We start from the raw sequence: 22188 nt of genomic DNA, 5'->3' as shown, positions 1-22188 counted from the left end.
TTTGTTTTATATAATTTGCTTATATTTGCTTAAATTTGCTTAAATCCCGGTCGTGTGTGTGTGTCTACATGAGGCCGTAGCACAGTTAACAGAGCTGAGGTGGTGATGTCATCAAGTCCGTTGCTGTTCCAATTGCAGGTGCGTACTCCCGTCCTCGGAAGTTTGTACTTGGAAGTCTGGACTTGCCAAGTACGCACTTCCAAGTCTGTGAGTCCGTAGTTCACGTACTTTGTATTGAGAAACGGCTATTCTCTCTCTCACATACAAACACTGATAATTATAAGGGCATTCATGAACTGCTTCTGTGGAAAGTTCCTGATGCAGCAGGTTGAGATTATTGGCCGGGCGTATTGATAAACACGTATCAATGTGGTAATTGGCCAGGCTGTGTAGAAAGTGCCAGTATGCTTATTTTAACCGGACAATGTCATGGATCTTTTTTTAATCCCTCAAACACATTGTTTGAAATGTGCTTACACACACACACACACACACACACACACACACACACACACACACACACACACACACACAAGCTCTTCATTATTATATTTCATTATCCTTTGATGGCGGTTGTTTTAATTACATTACAAATCTTGCCATACTAATGTCAACCTGGGTCTTAATAACAGGGGTAGGATTGATGCTTTTCAATTTGGGATCCAATTAGCAGAATATCTGCTGCTGTTCCAGCCCACGTTTTCAGTGTAGGTGGACGGCTGCCATTTTTAATTGGGTTTTGATACATTTCCCGGTACGCAGGTGGGTGACAATTTTATAAAAGGGAGAGGGAAATAAAGAAATACTTAGGCCCAGTCCCATTTCTCTCCCCTTAACAAGAATACTTGCTTTGAGTGCCCTTAGCTGCAAGTCAGCTACCGAGCTGGCTAGCGTTCAAGGGTTGATTTTAATGGAAAAACAGCTCTCCCACTTGTTCCCTTAAGTATTGGGACACCCTACCCCTTTTTTCTAGGGTTAGGCCTCAATTGTAGAGAAAGGGGGAGAATTGGAAAAGGGCCTTACTGTACCAACAGTAGGGATGTAACGATACGCGTATTCGTACCAAAATTTTTCGGTACGGGTATAACGGTTCGATGCATGTTTCATTTTGGTATGTACCGAAAAAAAATCATTCGTTTTTTTTAAGAAAAAAGTTGTTATTGATTATCACACACTCTGAGTGTCATGTCTATTTGTGTTGAGGACCACAATGGAAATAAATCCTGGACTTTATTTTGTTTTATCCTCAATTGTATTTGATGTCTTTTCATGTATGTAAGGCATTTGTTTGATACAATTTAATAAATCTAAATCAAATCAAATCCAAAAAGTTTAATAAAAATAAAATAAAAAAACTGCTGTACTGAAAAACATACCGAACCGTGACTTAAAAACCGAGGTACGTACTGAATCGTGACTTTTGTGTAGTCCATTAGTCACAGAAATCTGACCACACACACACACACACCATCATCAGCAGAGTCCGACACACGGGGAGTGAGATGAGCCCTCGATGTGAATCATTTCCTTTTTCAGACTTATTTTCCCCCATTATCGGAAGAGGCGCAGCAGCAGCGATCGAGCCAGAGAGAAAGAGAGAGAGCGAGAGAGACACACACAGAAAGAGACAGAGAGAGAGAAACCCAGAGAGTAAGAGAGGTAGGGGACAGAGAGAGTGAGGAAGAACGAGAGAGAGAGAGACAGAAAGAGACAGAGAGAAGGCAAAGATGGGGAAGAATAGCAGCTCATTTGGGTCCATTAGTGGGAGAATTGCTCTGTGACACAAGAGGAGCGTTCCACTGATGGGCTGGCCGCTTGGCTGGCTGCTGGTCTGCTGGAGTCTCTGCAGTATCCCTAACCAGGGTCATTGTTGTCAGACTGGGGAACGGATGGTCATCTGATTATAAAAGAAGATGTATGCAAGAGGATAAGTGGCTAGTCCATGTTGGATTATACCTGGAATGGATGGATTGATCAACCAATCACAGAGGGCTTTTACGTGGTGATGTCACATCGCAATGACCTCTTCTGTTTTAGAGGTATAGGAGCACAGGAATGTTATTAGTAGTTATTGTGTCTTGTTCATTAACTATTAGTGAATCAAAAAGAGATTTTTCATTATGGGGAGACATTTTTGTGTTTGAAAAAGTTTATTAACCTAGGTTACGGTATATTTACATTTGTGTTGGATATAACAGTACTACATACTTCTTTGAGTTTGACTGCATCATACTCAGAAGGGGACAGCTCATAACACGTTTTCTACTGTCTTTCTGTGTTTATATATTGGATGCTTTTTATTAAAGATTATAACAATGATCCAAAGTCCCCTCACATGAAAATGTGAGAGATTCTGCTCTGTCAACTCTACTTGTTTTTATGATGCTCTAGTCTGTCTACTTGAGAGAGAGAGATAGAGAATTTTCTAAATGTTTTCATTTTGTAGCCTTTTTTCCAGAATGACTTCAAGTGAATTCAGATACATCTCATTAAGGTGCCAGTAGGGGTTATGTATCTTGATCTAGGATGCTTACAGGTAGCCAGTGGTAATAGGGGATCAACATAGTTCTTCCCTTCTCCCCTTTCATTTGTTAAACCAGCTGTGCGTCACACACACACACACACACACACACACACACACCTACACCTCCCCGGGAGCCAATCACAAGCTCCAAAAAGCAACCTGGAGAGTTTGCCGTTTAGGGTGATAAATATATATGTATTGTCGTATTAAGCAGGTCATACATCAGGCCAGACACAGGAAGTAGATCAAACCTATGACTTCCTGTTCTGTGTTATATATAATAGGTGTTAATGGAGGCCACCGAGGCATGCGCTAAAGTTTTGCCACGACACATACACACACACATGCGCATGAGCACACACAAACACACACACACAAACCAAACAAAGAACAGAGGGGTATTCCATCAACCAAGCTAAACGCAAAGCCGGGCTTATTTTGCTTAGCCTGGCTTCTTTCAGCTAGAGTTGCATTCCATTAATGTGGCTTAAGGGAATCTCCGCTAAGTAACCATGGCAACTTATCCGACCAAACTAACCATCAAGCTAAACCTAAAGCCAGGCTTCTTTCAGCTAGAGTTGCGTTCCATGAACGTCACTTAAGGGAATTTCCGCTAAGTAACCATGGCAATTTTTCCGACCAAACTAACCTGGTCGGGAGCAGGTTAACTGTCAGGCTCACTTGAGCGGTGTTTCAGAGAATTCCATCTGTCAGCAACAATTGTACCATCAGAAGGTTCCGCCAAGCCTAGTCCTCACAATTTTGTCATAAATGTACATATATGAAGTACAAACATCGTATATTTTCACTAAGGGTCTAAGATTAAATGATGCAAATTAAATAATTAAATGAATTGCCATCTATTATTAATGTGGCTATTTTTTCAACACATTTTTACACAAATGTATGTATTAGAAATCAGCGGCTGGGTGAATGGTCTAGCACTTGCACTGTGATACGCGAGACCAGAGTTCGCGTCCAGACTAATGCGTAGTATTCTTGCCGTTGGCTGTATTTTGTAATTCCCTTTATTAATTCCCTAATTAAGAATATTCAAAGAAATGGAAAATAAATGGCATGAAAAGTTATTTAATTTCTCTAGTAATCCTTCCTATATTACTATTACTTGCGTGGGGATAGAACCCCGCACGCCCGGGTGCAAGTCTGACACGTTAACTCGAGACTATCCTTGCTTTTGAATCCATGATCAATATTAAATTAAAATGTTACGCTTAATACTACTTATGCATTCAACAGATCGCCGACTTTTGTGCCAGGCAGCCTCCCTGTTTCTATTAATGGTTATGGTGTTCCCTTTTTGAGTTATTATATGCTTGTACTCCTCATAGACCTCCACAAGCAGCTTCTGTTCGCCGCTGGAAAAGATCCCGCTCAGTCCTTTTCGGACATTTGATCCATGATTCGACATTCACGGTTATGGGCTGGTTACATATCTCGTGAACGCGTGTAATCCAGGATAACGTTAGCCTGGCTTGAACTAACCTGAGCAAGGCGCGGCTGAACTGCGTTGATGGAACGGCTTCAGCCTCAAGTGGAAGTTGGCGCTAGTTCTAACCAGGCTTAATCAACTAATCGCCGCTTTCGTTAGCGACTTTGATGGAATACCCCCCAGGTGGACCCACACACTCAAACACACAAACAAACACATAGACATCCATACAGTTACTGATCTCCAACAACTTCAGACAGATGGACTGGGCGAAGACAGGTGGGTAAGTGAGATCATTTAGTGAGGTCACAGTGTTCCCAAAACACAGTTTATCAAATGACCAGTAGGATTGAGAAAAGTTTTTTTTAAATCTAATTAAAGTTAGAACATATTCTCGGAGACTGGTATAGTCTGAATAATTTCCTCCTTTTTTGACAAGCGATGCAAATTAATTTGCATACACACACAGACAAAAACACTAAATTACACACACACAGACACACACACACACACACACACACACACACAAACAGTCGCGTACACACTTGCCAACAAAGACACACAGACACAAGCTCAAAAACCCTCTCTTCTATTGCTACAAACACTGCAAAATAAAGTCAGCAGCTACATGCAAATGCAATATCTTCAAACGACGTCCCCTACAGGCTCCCAGCTCCCAAAACCATTTCTTAACCTGCTTCCATCTCAGGTTTCTGCATATGTTTCTCCTTTTTCGTTTGTACACACACACACACACACACACACACAGATATTAGGGGTGTAACGATACACTAAAGTCACGATTCGGTACGTACCTCGGTTTAAAGTCACGGTTCTGTATGTTTTTCGGTACAGCAGTTTTTATTATTTTATTTTCATTAGGGCTGTCAAAATTAACGCGTTAACGGAAGATGATTAAATTCTGGAATTAACAGCGATATTTTTTTTTAACACATTAACGCATTCCCGCCCTGTTTTAAACACAATTCAACCCCCGGTGTTCATTCCTCGCCGTGTTAACAGCATGGCTGCACGAGCGAGATGGCGGAGTCCGAAGAACCCGTTGGCCCTCTGGATGGACAGTTTGAGTATAAAAAAAAACAAAGATGGAACAGTAAACAAACATGGCATGCGTCAGATCACCCTCACCGAACACAGGGCATTAAGTAAGTCTACGTCTGAGAAGCTGACAGACACAATTGCCAGATGGATAGCCAAGGACTGTAGACTGATTAATATTGTCAAGGACACGGGCCTCGCAGAAGTTACTTTAGACGCATTCTACAAGCCACCGTCGAGAGGCACAGTGATGACTAAAACCAACAAACTATATGACGCTAAAAAGAAAACGAAGGAAGAGGATTTGGCTTCAGCAGAATATGTTGCTTTGACAGGAGACCACTGGACCTCCGTGAGTAACAACAGTTATCTGGGTGTGACGGCGCATCACTAAAACCTGGGAGCTGAAGTCGTTTGCTTTAACCGTAATGAAAACAGAAGAGTGTCACTTTGCAGAGGCATGTGCTCAACAGTTTCAAACCGTGGCACACAAGTGAAAAATGAAGCAAAAATCACAACTATAGGGACAGACAGTGCACACAATATGACAGCTGCGGCTAAACTGCTGCCATATGAGCACATGCCCTGCATCGCTCACATGCTACAGAGAAGCATCAACGTGAGCCTCTCCGATAGTGGATTTGCGAATGTGTTGGCCAAGTGTCGCAAAATTGTCGGTCACTTCAGACACAGTGCAGCGAACACCATGGAGCTTCAAGCACAGCAAGCGGCCCTGGGACAGCAGCAGGAGCCACTGATCCAAGACGTGCCAACGCGGTGGAATTCCACTCTGGAAATGAGCAAGCGCCTGAACCGCAATCAAGCAGCAATAAAAGCAACTCTGGACCAACAACACCACAAACTGGTTATGCTGACGCCACCAGAATGGGACAAACTGCAGAGACTGAGCACTCTTCTAGAGCCCTGCAGGTAAGGAATGCACATATAATGTGCAAATTGAAAAATTAAAATTATAACTGATTTGCCAGAATACCAACTGCTGTTCAAAAAACGTATGTGTGTGTGTGTGTGTGTGTGTTATTCTACTGCAGGTATGTAACTGAGATTCTGGGTGGAGAGGCCTATATCTCCTGCACAGTAGTACTGCCTGCCTGCCCTCTGCCACCTGCGTCAAGTGATGAAGGTCTCTGAAGAAGACCCTGAATATGTGGTGAGATTTAAGACAATCTTCATGGAAAACCTATCCTCCCGCCAAGAAAATACTAACAATGCATGGCTAAAGCTTGCAACTGCACTGGATCCACGTTTCAAAGACTTGAAGAGTCTGCCCAAGAGTGAAAGGGAAGAGGTGTGGACCTCACTTGGAGGCATGCTTTATGAACAATCACCCAGAAGGTCTCTGCTGACCTCTCAAGATGGACCACCCAGGAAGAAAACTCACCTTCTACAGATGGGCTCAGATTCAGTCAGATGAAGAGGTGCAACCTGACAGAGACATACACAGCTACAGAGCAGAGCCAAGCATACGAATGGAGGACTGTCCCATGCAGTGGTGGGCTGCTCATTCAGGAGCACATGACAAGCTGGCCCTGCTTGCCCGCAAATATCTAGCGACTCCTGCATCCACGGTTCATCAAATACAATTGAGGATAAAAACACAAAGTCCAGGACTTATTTCCATTGTGGTCCTCAACACAAAACATCAGGACAAGACAATGCACTCACAGAGTGTGTGATAATCTATATATATATATATATATATATATATATATATTAGAGATGTGCAGATGGGCTATTATTTAATCCGCAACCGCATCACAAAACGCATCATCCGTCTGCCATCCATCCGCACAAACGTTTTTGATGAATATTCAAAACTGCACCCACCCGCTGTCCGCCGGTTGTTTGGGTTATATAATTTTTATATATTTTTAATTTGATTGGTTAAACCGCCACTCACCCGAATTTAATTAAAATATTATTTTTTGTCACGTCAGCCGCCCGATCCGTGGTTTAGCCGCGAAGTCCGCGGTTGCGACCTCCAACCGCGCATCTCTAATAAATATAGACAGAAACTCAATATCGTGTATTGAGTGTCGATATTGAGATATTGTACGTATATATTGAGCCTTAATGTAAAAAACATTTATTTTGACAAGATGTGCCCGAAGTTACTACTTTACAACCTCGTTGATGACCTACATTTAGAAAAACATGTACTTTTTTTCAGCCTTGGGTGAAATCGAAGCGTAGTGTCTGTGTGCTTCCACCTTTAATGAATGCATGCCATGCACGCTCCCGCGGCCGGGACACAATTAGGGGGTAACTACATCCACCGGCTTCCTCCATCTTCTGCGCCACCTTTTTAAATAAATCGCCGTTTCTCATTTTCCGACTATCGTCTCCTTCTCCTTACGGCTCACAGCCCCGGGAAAAGATCTTGAGCATGCGCAGAGCGCAATTCAAAAAAAAAAATAAACCTAAATAATTGGTTGATGGTGATTACATGTGGCGTGGAGTAAAAACTACACACTTTACCCGTTTTCAAAATATTGTTATAATATATATCGCCATTCAAAAAATATTGAGATATGAGTTTTGGTCCATATCGCCCAGCCCTACCCTGATCCTAACCCTAACCCTGACACCACAGGCCAGGAGAGACTGAGACACACTAACCACCCTAACCCTGACACCACAGGCCAGGAGAGACTGAGACACACTAACCCTGACACCACAGGCCAGGAGAGACTGAGACACACTAACCCTGACACCACAGGCCAGGAGAGACTGAGACACACTAACCCTGACACCACAGGCCAGGAGACATTCATCATGAGGGCACCAGCACTCTGTTGTTTTGTTTGAGTTAATAATGCCAACATACGTGTGGCTAGGCCTGGGCAATATGTCTGAAAGACATATCACGATATAACATGATCATATTGATCGATATCGATTACTATTGATAATTCTAATGACCTAAAAAGACTAGGAATTACCATGCTGGATTTAAACACTTCTGTTTAACACTTAATATGACCTTCCACTGTTCTTCATTGATAAATACTCCAATGTCGATACAACAATGAAAAACACTGAAATATTGTAAATAAGTATGGAACCGTGTTTGTGTAACAAACCCAGCTGCTAAATTCGGTGGTCCAGTCTCTTATCGATATATATTGAACATGTTTTATATTGATATTGATCAAAAGTCTATCACAATATGATCATTTATTGATTTATTGCCCAGGCCTACGTGTAGCATTATTTCACCAATCGGGCCAATGGAATTACATTAATTCACAGTATCAGATAGTAAATTCGTTATTATGAGGACTCAGACAATTGATCTTGTAAGAGATAATTAGGTAAGTAAGTAAGTAAAATGTACGATTTGCTGTGTATGTTCCAGCAAATACACACTTTCATATTCCATCAAGAGTGACTTCTTCTCAGCTGTGACTTCTTCAATACGACAAATTAAAGACCCTTTAGTCCCGTTAGCAATCAGAATCTGTTCCTCAACTCAACGCTACACAGCAACATACTGAACATAAAAAGAGTGGGTTAGAGCATGACAAAGCCACAATTAGCGCATGGGTCTTAAATACTTATGAGCTGTTATACGTGCCATATGGAGAAAGTGGAGCATGTACAGAAAACAGAGCAACAGTGGTTCCAATACAACACAAAATACCAGGAAAGGAAAAGCGTGTTCAACACAAAGGATGATTAGTTATTAGATATCAGAATCAGAATGGGTTTTATTGGCAGCTCAGTTTGCACATATTAAGAATCTTGATGTTGAATACTGGTGCACTAATATAAAATGTCCCAGGAAGAACGATTGGATCATTATTTATTTTATGATTGCCATACAGGCCTGGCAACTGTACGAAGACCTGAGTCTTGGGTTTTACCTCTTGCCCTCGATAATTCTTTCAGTATCCCTGCACCACCCATTACACCCTTCTACCTCATAAATATCCTAACTCCTTACATGAACACTGTACAAATCATGTACTCAACTCGATGGTGAACTGCTCTTCAGTTCAACATACTCTACAACCTGAGGTCGTCATTATGGAAGATGATGCCAAGGAAAGGTGTTAGCCCTCATTCTCAGTGTGATCGTTTAAAGAGTAAAACACCTTGTGTTTCAGTTTGCCTGTGGCCCGGGCATCTAAAAAGCAACTATCAAGATGATATGAACATACAGATCAAATCATTTTCAGACATTTAAGTCACGTTTGATTGGACAGAGGAGGGGCTCTTGTCACTTCAACTTGTGTTGTGTGTTGCGTAAAACTTGCAGCCGTAGACATTTTGGACAAACATTTAGCATTATCTCTTCTGGTCTGGACTCCTCAATAGTAGTATTGCCCTTGAAACTATTTTAGATGTGCTTGAGAGGTGCTTAGCGACTCCCTGTTGCACCAATAAGGTAAACTAAGCCCCTTGGAGTACCTCAGTGGTCGTAAACGGCCTTCACATTCCTCCTGATTATCCCTATCTTCCTCGTTCCGGGCTCAAACATGGCCAAAGACGCAGACTGCTTGTGGATGGTTCTGGATGTTCCGCCATTCGACGGTTTCTGAAACAGCCACATGTGTTTTTGTGTGTGTTTGTATGTGTGTCTGTGTAGGTTGTTAGGTGTGTACGTGTCTCTGTGTGTTTGTGCATATGTGTAGGTGAGTAGGTGTGTGTGTGTGTGTCTATGTGTAGGTTTGTAGGTGTGTGCGTGTCTATGTGTGCGTGTGTGTGCATCAGTGGTGGCTGGTGGTTTTTAAAGTGAGGGAGGAAGGACTGAGCGCTTGGTTGCCATTGGCCTGCTTGCACTGTTAGTGGCGTATTGATGGGCAAAACAGCCCAATGAGCACACCACATGATATGTACATTTTGAACACACCACATGATACGTACATTACGAATATAGTTAACCCTTGTTCTAAACTAACACATGCGTAGCCAGCTATTCTTCAGGTCAAGGCCTGAGCCGGAGGCCGCATCTCCCAACATGGAGAGATGCTAGATTGCATGCAGCATTTTACTTTGAAAGCTGGTGGGCAGCATGCCTTGGACTACAAGGGCGGGAATGCAAAGCCAATAAGTCAAATCAGGCCTACTCTTTATATGTAAAACTAAATCATTGGGCCTATTTTTGCCCTCAATGACTGAAGCTATTGGTTGTAATTTGGCTATGTTTATTTTCAGCTACAATTGTTTTAGGAAAAATGAAGACACAAGACCAAAAGTGTTGCCATTTAAAATGCATCATGCTCTGAATCATTCACAAACATCCTTTCCACAATATCAAACAGAACGGTCAGAGTAACAAACAATTAAAATAACAACAATAACATTATTTCAGAAAACTATTTACATGGACTGTAAGCCTAACATTGTTTGTGGCAAATGTGGATGTTAATGGGTGTTTCAGAATGTTGGTCATGGTGTTAAAGGGGATGTTGTTATGGAAACAACACTTTTCCTGGGTTGTTTTGGGTCTCTGGTGCTGCCAATCGCATACAAACTTTGAAATAAGTCTGTACATACTTTTTTGAGTGAGATATGCATTTCTGAAAGTACCCCGCCTATAGTTACCAACCGAGCAAGTCAGTTTTGTTGCCTCCTCCTACATAGGAGGGGTGCGCATTTGCATAACATGATACAAACAACCAACATGATAAAACAATTCACCTGCAAACACCGTACAGCAAACACATATGTTCTTGACACACATCATGTACAAGCCCATTACTTTTAGGATTGATGAGTATTTGATCGTGAGAAAACATAGTTTTACCACGAGTGAGAATGTTTAAAGAATGAATGAATGCGGGTGATGCTTGGTGCGCGTGTGTGTGCGCACCCATCTGTTTAAACACACGCAAACTAAACACGTAACACATAATACAGTCCATGGCGATGTATATTAACGGGGGGACACATGCATATTATGAACACAAGTCGATAACGATAATGTATACAATACTGGTAACAAACAATGTTTGTTAATGTATTGCCGCATATCATTAAATAGACCCACAGTTGCGGCCATCGAGGACCGCGTCCGCATATCATATATGTTTTAAGTTGTCTTTGCCGCAATTTACATGACGAATCAGTGTTTCTGAAGTTGGAGAAGAAAACGCTTTTCCATGTGTGAATTATGCCTATTATTTGGCCATAAACTGAGCCATTTGAAGTTTGAAATTAATGTGGTCATGCATCTGTCTCAGCGGAGACTGCAAAGGTGCTGTCAAATATCACCTCACCAAGTCAAATGCGCTGGCTCTTACTGTGCGTTCACACCAAAATAGACAATTTTCGCCTGTTCGCGCGAAGCTGCGTATGTTGTCGCGCGAATCAGCGAAATCTGTTGCTGTGCTTAAATGTGTGCACTGAAACGTGTCGCGGGGCGAATTTGTCGTGGAGCGTTTTTCCCGCCAACGGTCCTTCATGCCAATTCAGTCTCTCATCAACCATGGCCGAGATAACCACCATTGCGTGTCTGTATCTGTTGTGGAAGATGGAGAGACGTCGGAATGCCCGTCGTTTATGGGTTCATCATATAAATCTGAGCCGTACAGAGCTCGGTGAATTTCACCGTCTTCTCCAGGAGCTCCGTCTGGACGACGACCGCTTCCAGCGGTATTTGAGGTTGACTCCGGCCCAGTTTGATGACCTGCTAGCTAGGATCGGTGCTAGGATTTCACGGTTGGACACCAACTACAGGCGCTCCATCTCGGCTTCGGAGCGCCTGTCCATCTGTCTCCGGTGAGTGGTAGTTTCATAAAAGTTGTGTGTCGAAATCGAACATCAAACATTAACATTTTCCATGGTAGACAGCGCCATTTAGTGGACGTTGTAGATTACATATGCCAATGATTGATTATCCTCTGCCGACAATAGTATAGTATGTAGTCAAATACAAATAGATCAATTATGTTGATGAAATATTACTCCTGCCTTTGAAAATGTGGCTTTTTTATAAATGGACGTGGCAAAATTATTGTAAATGTATGATTTTTACACCTAGTATCTTCACTACAACATTTAATTTAAATTAATTTTTTTTAATTCTGCAGATACCTAGCCACTGGGGACTCCTACAGGACCATCGCCAACAGCTTCCGTGTTGGGGTCTCCACTGTCTCCGGCATCGTCCCTGATGTTGCCACTGCCATCTGGGACTGTCTGGTGGAGGAGTTCATGGCTGTGCCCACAACAGATGGCTGGAGGGCCATTGCAGGGAGGTTTGAGGAGTGGTGGAATTTCCCTCTTTGTTGGAACATGGTTAGGGTTAGGTTATAACCTAACCCTAACCATGTTCCAACAAAGAGGGTTAGTCTGTCAGGTCAGTTGGTTAGGGTTAGTCTGTCAGGTCTGTCAGGGTCTTCATGGTCTGCGTCAGGGTTTTAATGGCCTGTCAGGGTCTTGATGGTTTATTGGTCAGCTTATGCTTGGCACCGTAAAATGCTGCACGCAACTTTAATTATTATTATTATATTATGTAGATATAGAGCTCCGGGAGTCCGTAAACGGCAACAATCACGTCTCCTCCATGCTGTGGTTCACACTGACAGCTCATTGGCCAATGGGCAGCAGCTCATTTGCATTATAGCTACAAACAGCATAAACAGCACATTCTGAAGGGACTGAAACAGAGGGTAATAGCAGTAGACTATGTTTACTTGTTGGGAAAACACCATTATATGTCACCTTTAAGCCAATTTAGATTGAGGAACTTAATTTATAGATCAAGTCAATCCTCCTCGCTGTTTGTGTTGCAAAGATATCAGTAACCTGGTCATACCAAATGGGATAAGTGATTTTAAGTGATTTCAGAATAACAGAGTGTGTAGCTCCACATTTTTGCCACCCTTTCAGATGGCTTGGTAACCCAACGGAGGAATGTCGAAAAATAGGTAGGCTCAGCGCGTTTATTTCGGGACCTTGCCCAACTTATTGTGGTGGATACGCCAATATAAGTGAACCGAACCGCACCGAACTGCACCGCCTGATGGAAACGCCAATATAAGCTAACAGAGCCGCACTGTACCGCAACGAACAGTAGCGCACCACTCGGTGGAAACGAGGCTTAAGACTGTACTGAGCGGGTTTGTTGGTTCTCGTAGCCTAGACTTGAGGGAATAATCCCTCCGTCCGGGCTGCTCCACAGCCAGGGCTCCTGCTTATTGGTTCATAGTGCAGCCAGGGCTCCTGCTTATTGGTTCATAGCGCAGCCAGGGCTCCTGCTTATTGGTTCATAGCGCAATCAGGACTCCTTATTATTGGTTCATAGTGCAGCCAGGGCTCCAGCCTATTCGCGAATAGACGTTAGCACAATTCAGATCCCTTAGCTAGTCACACCCCCTCAGAGGAGGAATTTCCTCCTCTTTCCCATTGAACCCCATGTTATTCACCGGCTGCCAGTAGTGCCCGAGAAATGAATGGGAGTCAATGGAGGCTGAGGGAGGAACGTCCTCCAGCAGTAATTGTCAATAGGCGATAGGGGGTGCTAATGTCCCTTTACCCAGGGAAACAAACATTACATATACAAAGGCATTAAAGTAGTCATATTTAAAGGGCATTAATTCATTACATTAGTCTGGGCAATCTACATTTTTTATTCTCAACAATGTTAAGGAGGATGTACTTGTACGCGTGTGTAGGTTTGTAGGTGTGTGCCTGTCTATGTGTGCGTGTCTACAACTACTGGGCTCCTGCACCCTTACAAAACGAACCCTCTCTCTGACAGCTGTTGGTCATTAAAAATTTAAAATCTCAGCTGGGCACAATTTATTTGGACCACCTGCCCAGAAAAGTTGATGTTGATTCTGAAAAACTAAAGTATAAGAAATTCTACCAGAAACTTTCACTAGTCACGAGTCAGCTAGTTTTAAACACACACACACACACACACACACACACACACACACACACACACACACACACACACACACACACACACACACACACACACACACACACACACACACACACACACACACACACACACACACACAAAGAAGGGTCATTGACTAGTGAGTAACCTGAGAAACCTGAAAAGATTTTCTTATTCTTATTCCCGGTTCACTGACAGAGACAGATATAAACAGACTCAAGTCATAGCGTATTGTTTTGTCTCTCCCTATTTTGTATTGAATTGAAATAGGAGAATGAGAGGTGAAGTTTTTTGAAAATTGGCAGATGTGTGTACAAGGAAACTAAAATGATCCTTTGAAATTGGGAAAACCGAATTTCTCATTCACAGCATATGCCACAAATATATATATATATATATATATATATATATATATATATATATATATATATATATATATGTGTATTCACATAGCCAACTCTTCAATGTGGGTTTGTTCCCCAGGGACCGCAGTCTACCTGTAGACATGTTTGATCAAGACACCCCCTACCAGCCCCTTAGTGACATGAACCCCTGTAGGTGAACCTGAGTATGGAGTCGGAAGTGCACATACGACTCCATACTCAGACACATAAACACTCTCCCAGCTGTCTGAAGCAATCACACAATAGATAGGGAATAATGAATGGCCATCGAGCTAGGAACCTCATAGCGGCCATAGTGGGATAACAAGTTAATGTGAGCTCTCTCCGATTATGGCCTGCCCCTAATATCCAATTAATGGGCTACTATTTATTCAATCCATTGATCATGTTGAAAGCTGTGGCTCCTGACCAATAACTGGCTTGTATAGCGATATTGTGGATTCCAAACATTGTCTTTCATCTGTATGGTTTTCACATGTATGGACAATGTGCACGCGTTACGCTAACGCACTGCACTGGTTACACGTCAGAACGCTGGCCATCTGAAATATATAAGACCTTCGTTCAACAACAATGCAGGATTTTCAATGGAGCCTGATGGGTAAGTGATGATATGCTTATTTATTGATGCGCTGAGGCATGCACATGCACACACTTACAAACACACACACCCATACACACCCACACACACACACACACACATCACATAAATTGAAATTCATAAACTTCCTTCATGAATCTCATATTTACGCTCAGTGCCGTAATCTCCTCCCTGGAACATCGCACGGCGGGGGGGGGGGGTTTGTCATTTCCATAATTCAAGTGATGGCAGCGGAGGAGATGTGAAATTGAATGAACGGGTGGAAGGTACTCTGCCTAGGAGTCTTTCTCCTCTTCATTGCCACTCTCGCTACCTTGAAAAGCGTGATCAAGGAAAAGTGCGATCAAGGAGACAGATAGTGTGTCCGTTCCTCCCGGAGAGGTACCGGTCCAGCCTCCTGCTCCTGGAGGACATGGGTCTCCATTGGCTCTTCTTTGGATCAAAGTTGCACTTGATCAAAGTGTCTGCTAAACAGCGTAGTCTCTCCCCCGCTCCCTCTCCCTCGCATTTCTCTCCCCGCTTTCACCTCAACTGTTCTAGCTCTTCTCCCACTCATCTTCTTTATTATCTCTATCTCTCTCCACCTACCTTTCAGATCTCCTCTCTCCTCCCGCTCTCTTGCTCATCTCTTTGCCCTCTCTTTCTCATCTCCTCCACACTCCCTCTCTATCTCTCCCCTCTCACCTCTCACACATTCTGCTCTCCATCCCCCTCCCACCCTGTCTCCCTTCTCATCCTTCATGATTAAGGCTACAGCTCTGACATCCCTTCTTTGTCTCACTCACACACGCAGACGGCTTCTAAACCTAATTAACCCCCAGTGCTGCTGCTGGTAACGAGTGCACAAAGAAAACCACCACAAACGAAGACTACACGCGTCTCATTCATGAACACAGAAAGAAAGACTAAGACTCTTTGCAAAACAGTAATTTGTTGTGGTTTCTTTTATTTCGCAATTAAGATGTTAAATGTACCTTTGTTTGAGGTTGGTGTTTGTGTGTAATTATGTGTGAAAGTCTGGCCATAAGGAACGCCTTAGAACCTACGCATTCACACTGCGTTCTAATTGGTCAATAATTGTAGCCATGTTGAAAAGACGGAACACAATGGCGCATTAAAATGGCCACTGGTTGTTAATGAACGCACGCGTTTATTAAACGCAATTACTCCTGAAAAGATAAACACACACGCACACACACACATCACTCAAATACCACCTATTCAATAACTAGAAATGATATAGATTTCCAAGAATATACAAAATATATAAATATTTGTTTATATTAATAAAAGTAATCAGGCGTGTGTGTGTTTGTGTGTGTGTTTGTAACAGCAATCAAACTGCAAAGAAATTCTTTCTACATGCAATGCCATTATTAGCATACATCAATACGCAAAATGTGCTGCCTTGCGTCACCAATAATCTTCTTTCTACACTAAGACCCCCCCCCCACACACACACACACACCCCAGGGTCTATCACAAGCATTTATAGGATTGGATTTGAAGAAGTCAACTGAGGACTCAATCCTTCTGTACATTCACTGTGAGTTAAGGAAAAATATACACCTCCAACTGAATAAAGTAAGAGCTAATTGTAGGGTTGGTTGAGGGCTGGTTTAAGCAGCCCGACTCACACTTATGGTGCATTTCCACCGGAGGGTGCAGGTCGGTTCAGTATGCAAAGGTACGGCACAGTTCGCATTTCCACCGCCAAAAGTGGGCATGATCCGGACTGAGCCGTATTGAGCTGTACTCGTTTCGCAGTACTCCTCTGTTGGGGAACTGAGATGCCTGAAAGGGTGCTGACAAGTTCAAGCTACACACCCTGTCTGTTGATTGGTCGACAGAATCGTCACTTCTGTGCGACAGTGGGAGAATAACAAACAAATACAGTCCAGAGGTATTTCTGGACAACGGCAAAAGCTTAGTTTATTGAAGAAAATGTTGTGCAAAAGTTTGACGTCCTAAATTGTTCATTATGCGGATTCTTCTTTTTCCTTGGATTTATTAGCAGGCTACACTGTGTCGGGCTGCTATGAGGTCACGATGCTTACATAGCTGCTGTGGCTATCGCCATCTGGCTTAAACCCCGCCATACCATAAGGGTACTGTTGGCGGTAGGAACACGAGCCGTAACTGAGCTGGGCTATACCGCACCCTAACAACTGGGCTAAGGCATGCTGGGCCAAAGTGTACCCGGACTTTTGGGAGGAAACACCTGCTCTACCTGCAAAACTTCTTCCATCCCTGCAATAAACCAGTTCAAACAGCCTCTACCTGTGTCATGGAGGAGCCAAGCAAAGCCCCCTAGGCCGAGTGTGGCAAGGGACAACTGCTACCGTAAGGTATGGTAGTTCTTTGTGACCGCGTATGTCTGTGGTCTTCCTAGCTGCTGCTCCCATGCTTGCACCTATCAACAAAAGGATAGGGTGTTCCACTCCCAGCCAGGAGGCTGTGGGCTTGCTCCACTAAAGTAGAACTACCTGTAAAAATCTATGAACAAGATTGTCCAACCTAGACCTGCTCCTCAATGAGCTGCATTTTAATTCTCTGCATCGATTCAACCATCGGTCTGTGGACCCGTGTCTCTCTTCTCTCTCTTCCCACCCCACACTCACAAACAGCTCTCTATTCCATCTCGCTTTCGCTGTCTAGCTCTGGGAAAAAAACATTTACATTACCAAAGCGATTTAAAAATGAAAAGAAATCTGAAAACAAAATGATATATAAATTCAAAGTAAAATATAGTTGCAAGCAACCATGAAGTGGTCCTACTGTATGACCGTATGACTGTATGACCGACAGTATGACTATGATCGACCGTATGACCAGTTTTTAAGGTATACCAATGCCATGAATGGCATTGGTATACCTTAAAAACTGGTTTACCGGTAGTTAACATATCAAAACAATCACCAACAATGTTTCTTACGCATACTGTGTCAAAATCCACTGTCAAACAGATGTTTGCGAAATTATGTGTGTACCCCTTTAAGGCCCAGCCTGCATTGTAGACAGGCTGTGGTTCAGAAAAGCAACTTCAAACAAATGCATCCAATTTTTATTTTGAGATGTCGACTTGAAATTTGGCATGGGTATACTATGGAATCTACCCTCAACAGTCGAGCCTAGGTGTTTTTGATGCAATGTTAGAGCTGTTCAAACATCAGAGATATGTTGTGACTTAAGCTGTTGTTGTGACTTATGCCCTTGTTTATTTGTTTATGACTTATGATGTTGGTTGTTGTAATTTATGCTGGTGATATTGCTGTGATTGTTGTGTTCTTCCAGTGCCTATGTATGGTGCAAACCTATTTTATTGCTGTTGTAGTGTGTGTTGTACTGTGCCCTGTCTTCATCTCAGTACTGTCCTGTTGATGTATGTTGTTGTGTGTGTGTGGTGGCTGGTGGCAAATGAATTTCCTCTTGGGGATTAATAAAGTCAATCAATCAATCAATTAAGTTAAATGTTATTAAGTTAAATGTTATGATATTTTAGTCCAGGAAAGGCCGCCGAGACAGGATCGCATTTAACTCACTTTATTTGGTTAAGGTTATTGGTCTATTGTCTATCGTCTATGAAACAAAAGGAGAGGGATCGTATATAACACGCGCGGAGCGTCTCTAAGCTTTACATCTAATCGATACGCCGCCCAAGAGATTCTGACCTAAAATGGCGGAGTCCGAGTTTTATAAACAGGTGAGAGTAGACTTCTTCTATGGTTTTCTCACTTCCTCTGTGTGTTCGTTGCTGCCCCTAGTGTAAATGTTTGTAACTTTGTTAAATATGCTCAGTACTGCCCTCTGAGGTTATGTGAGAGTATTACTGCTTAATTTGTCAAATGTGTTCAGTGCTGCCCTCTGGCGATTGTGAGGGGAAATTACCTCTAAACTATGCTCGGTGCTACTGGATGTGGCTATGTGAGAGTATTACAGTAAAAATGTATCACTAGGGAATATTACAATTAAAATATGTCACAGTTGCTATAGCACCACTTGACCCATGTGCCTTGGATTATCCCAAGTTTTATGATGATTGGGTTAAGTTAACCCTGCCTTTTGGTGTTAAGCTAGTTTTTGACGATTTCGAAGATTTTTTGCCTCTGGCGGCCATGTTGTTTTGGCAATCAACTTCATATTAACTGAACAGTTGAAACTTTGGGCCCCAACAAATCAAATCAAATCAAATCAAACATTGCGTCTATGAACTGTGGCGATTTTAGTGACAGGTCACGGCGTGAAATTCCATTCAAAGTGGCCAACTTTGACGTCACGCCACGGACACGCCCTTCAACGTCACAAATTTTATAGTATTCATTCAACACCATTTCTTGACTGTACTGACCCATTTTGAAGCAGATCCGATAAATTCCCTAGGAGGAGTTCATTCAAGTACAAGGCAAAAAAGTGAAAATGGCCAACTTTGACGGCACGCCAGGGACACGCCCTTCAATGTACAGTCACAAATTGTACAGCGTTCATTCAGCACCATTTTTTGACTGTACTGACCAATTTTGAAGCAGATCCAATAAATTCTCTAGGAGGAGTTCATTCAAATACAAGGCGAAAAGTGAAAATGACCACAAAATGGCCGACTTCCTGTGGGATTTGGGGCATGGGTCCAAGAGGCTTTTCTGTAGGTCATGGCACGTTATACGTGCCTACCGAGTTTCATACATATTGGTGAAACGTGGCACAGGGGCTGCTGTGAATGCTCCAGCATTCACAGTAATAAAGATTTTGATATCTAGATTGTGAATGCTCCAGCATTCACGCTAATAAAAATTTCGATATCTAGAGTGTGAATGCTCCAGCATTCACACTAATAAAGATTTTGCTATCTAGAGTGTGAATGCTCAAGCATTCACACTAATAAAGATTTTGATATCTAGAAGGTTTTGTTTTTGTTCTTATATTCATACTATCAGGAACAATCCACTTAGTGACAGCCCCTCTTGGAGTCAAGAACGTGCCTCAATGTCCTTCATCTGTCTCTCTCTCTCTCTCTCTCTCTCTCTCTCTCTCTCTCTCTCTCTCTCTCTCTCACATCAATCAGTTATCAGCTGACTCAGTAAGGCTGTCCCAGCTCTCCTGTCCTCTCCCTCCTCCGTTTGGCTCTCCTCTCCCTACATCTTCTCAGGGCCCTGTCTTGTATCTCTCAAGTAAATTCCATGCATCCTTTATTTGTGTTTCCATTTGTTTCTTGTATCTTGTGCACAGATCCATCCTTCCAATCACATTTGAACCCTAGCCTCTCTTGATTCCCAAGAGCCTCTTCTTCTATCCTCCCCTCCCCCCTCCTTCCCTCCCTCCCTCACTCCTCTTTTCCCCTGCCTTTCTCTCTCTCTCTCTCAATCCTCACTGTATCTCTTTTCACACATCCATCACATCTCTCTTCTTTCCTTCCTCTCTCCATCCCTTTCTCTCTCTTGGCCCTGAGGGGCCTCATTATACCCGAACCCTCTCATAGTTCTTTCATGGCTTCCCAGAGAGAGAGAGAGCGAGAGAGCGAGAAAGAGAGAGAGAGAGGGTGAGGGGGAGAGTGTTGAACATTCCACATGCATTATTCTCACTCCCGCCCGCCCGCCCCTTGGCCGCACACACACACACACACTCACAGACACACACACTCACTCACAGACACACACACACACACACACACAAATACACACACAATAAGATAAGATAAGATAGTCCTTTATTAATCCCCCTGCGTGTAAGCTCTGTGAAGCAGGCAGATGATGGCATCCTCCACGCCGATGTCAGTCTGGTACGCAAACTGCAGTGGGTCCAGGCAGTCACGCACCAAGGGCCTGAGGTGCTTCAGGACCAGCCTCTCAAAGGTTTCCATGACATGTGACGTTAGGGCCACAGGTCTGAAGTCTTTTGGAGCGCTGGGTCGTCCCTTCTTCGGCACAGGGACTACGCAGGATGTCTTCTGCAGGAGTGTTGGCACCTTTTTCAGCCTAAAAAGGCCAAAAAGATGTGTGAACACTCCTGCCAGCTGCTCCACACAGACCTTGAGTACCCTCGGGCTGATGTTGTCCGGTCCTCTGGCCTTGTTTGTCCTGGCCTTGGTGAGCTGCCGTCTCATGTTGATGAGACGGTTTCGTGTTGATGTTGATGGTTGGGGTTGTTGTTGCTGGGGTCGCTGGGATAGTTGGGGGTGTGGTGAGGGGATGACTGCCCCCTGGGCTGGACATTGGTCCAGCCTCCCTGGTAGTGTGGAAAGGGAGAGAGAGAGAGGGTGGTGCTGGGAGGGGAGGTGCAGAAGCTGCCATGCCCCGGGTCTTGTGGTGCAGCAGAGAGATGAGTAGTGCAGGAGGGTGAGGGGGGTGTCGGTCTGGGCCCAGTTGGTGAGTCAAATCTGTTAAAAAACAGGTTTAGCTCGTCGGCCCGTTCCTTTGTCCCCTCCTGTGATCCTCCAGCCTTTTTCATGCCAGTGATGGTTCTCACCCCCGCCCACGGGGGTTGTTCTGCTGCAGCTTCCCCTCTATTTTGTTATTGTAGCAGTCTTTAGCCCTCCTCAGTTCCCTCCTCAGCTCTCTCTGTATTTCCCTCTGTGTGTCCTCATTGTCTCCTGCCATGAAGGCTCTCCTCTTCCGGTTCAACAGGGCTCTGATGTCCCTGTTGATCCAGGGTTTGCTGTTGGGGAAGCAGCGAACCTTCTTGGTGGGGACAACACTCTCCTCACAGAACTTTATATAGTCTGTGACGCATTGAGTGAGACCCTCAATATCGTCACCATAGTCTTCCTGAAACATCTCCCAGTCTGTTGTCCTGTAGCACTCCATCAGGGCCTCCTCAGCGACCACTGCTGCACAGTCCTGGTGGTGATGGGCTGTCTCCTCACAAGAGGCTTGTATATAGGAGTCAGTTGTATCAGGCAGTGGTCTGATTTGCCCAGGGGGGGAAGGGCTGTTGCACTGTATGCCTCCTTAACATTGGCATACAGTAAGTCCAATGTCTTATCCCCTCTGGTGCTGCAGGTCACATACTGGGTGAAGTCAGTCAGTGTCTTTGAGATGTTAACGTGGTTGAAGTCTCCATTCACTATAATGAGAGCGTTGGAATGCCGTGTTTGCAGGTCTGCGACGGTGGAGTGAATGACGTCACAAGCCCGCTCCGCCACAGCCGATGATGAGTGTAAACAATAACAACAATGGCTGCCGAAAACTAATGGGGCAGATAGTAAGGTCTCAGTCCCACAGCTAACAGCTCGACATCAGGCGTGCATGTGATTTCCTTCGTGGTATCATGTCCCGGGTT

At 43.7% G+C, this 22188-nt stretch overlaps 1 protein-coding gene and 1 pseudogene across 3 annotated transcripts in view; one reads left to right on the top strand and one right to left on the bottom strand.

Annotated features, from left to right (window-relative positions):
- The window catches only part of LOC311366589 (glutamate receptor ionotropic, delta-1-like), a gene marked incomplete at both ends in the record, with an annotated part of 424970 nt that overhangs the window by 182936 nt on the left and 219846 nt on the right, over positions 1–22188 (bottom strand). The gene's annotated exons all lie outside the window — the stretch shown is intronic.
- LOC311366711 (E3 SUMO-protein ligase ZBED1-like) lies at positions 5104–6468 on the top strand (annotated as a pseudogene). The gene is made up of 2 exons: positions 5104–5963; positions 6086–6468. The product of its transcript is annotated as an E3 SUMO-protein ligase ZBED1-like (transcript).

The sequence above is a fragment of the Micromesistius poutassou genome, assembly GCF_964030765.1.
Source record: "Micromesistius poutassou genome assembly, chromosome: 21".
Lineage (NCBI taxonomy): Eukaryota > Metazoa > Chordata > Actinopteri > Gadiformes > Gadidae > Micromesistius > Micromesistius poutassou.
This window is presented reverse-complemented; position numbering and strand designations above follow the sequence as displayed.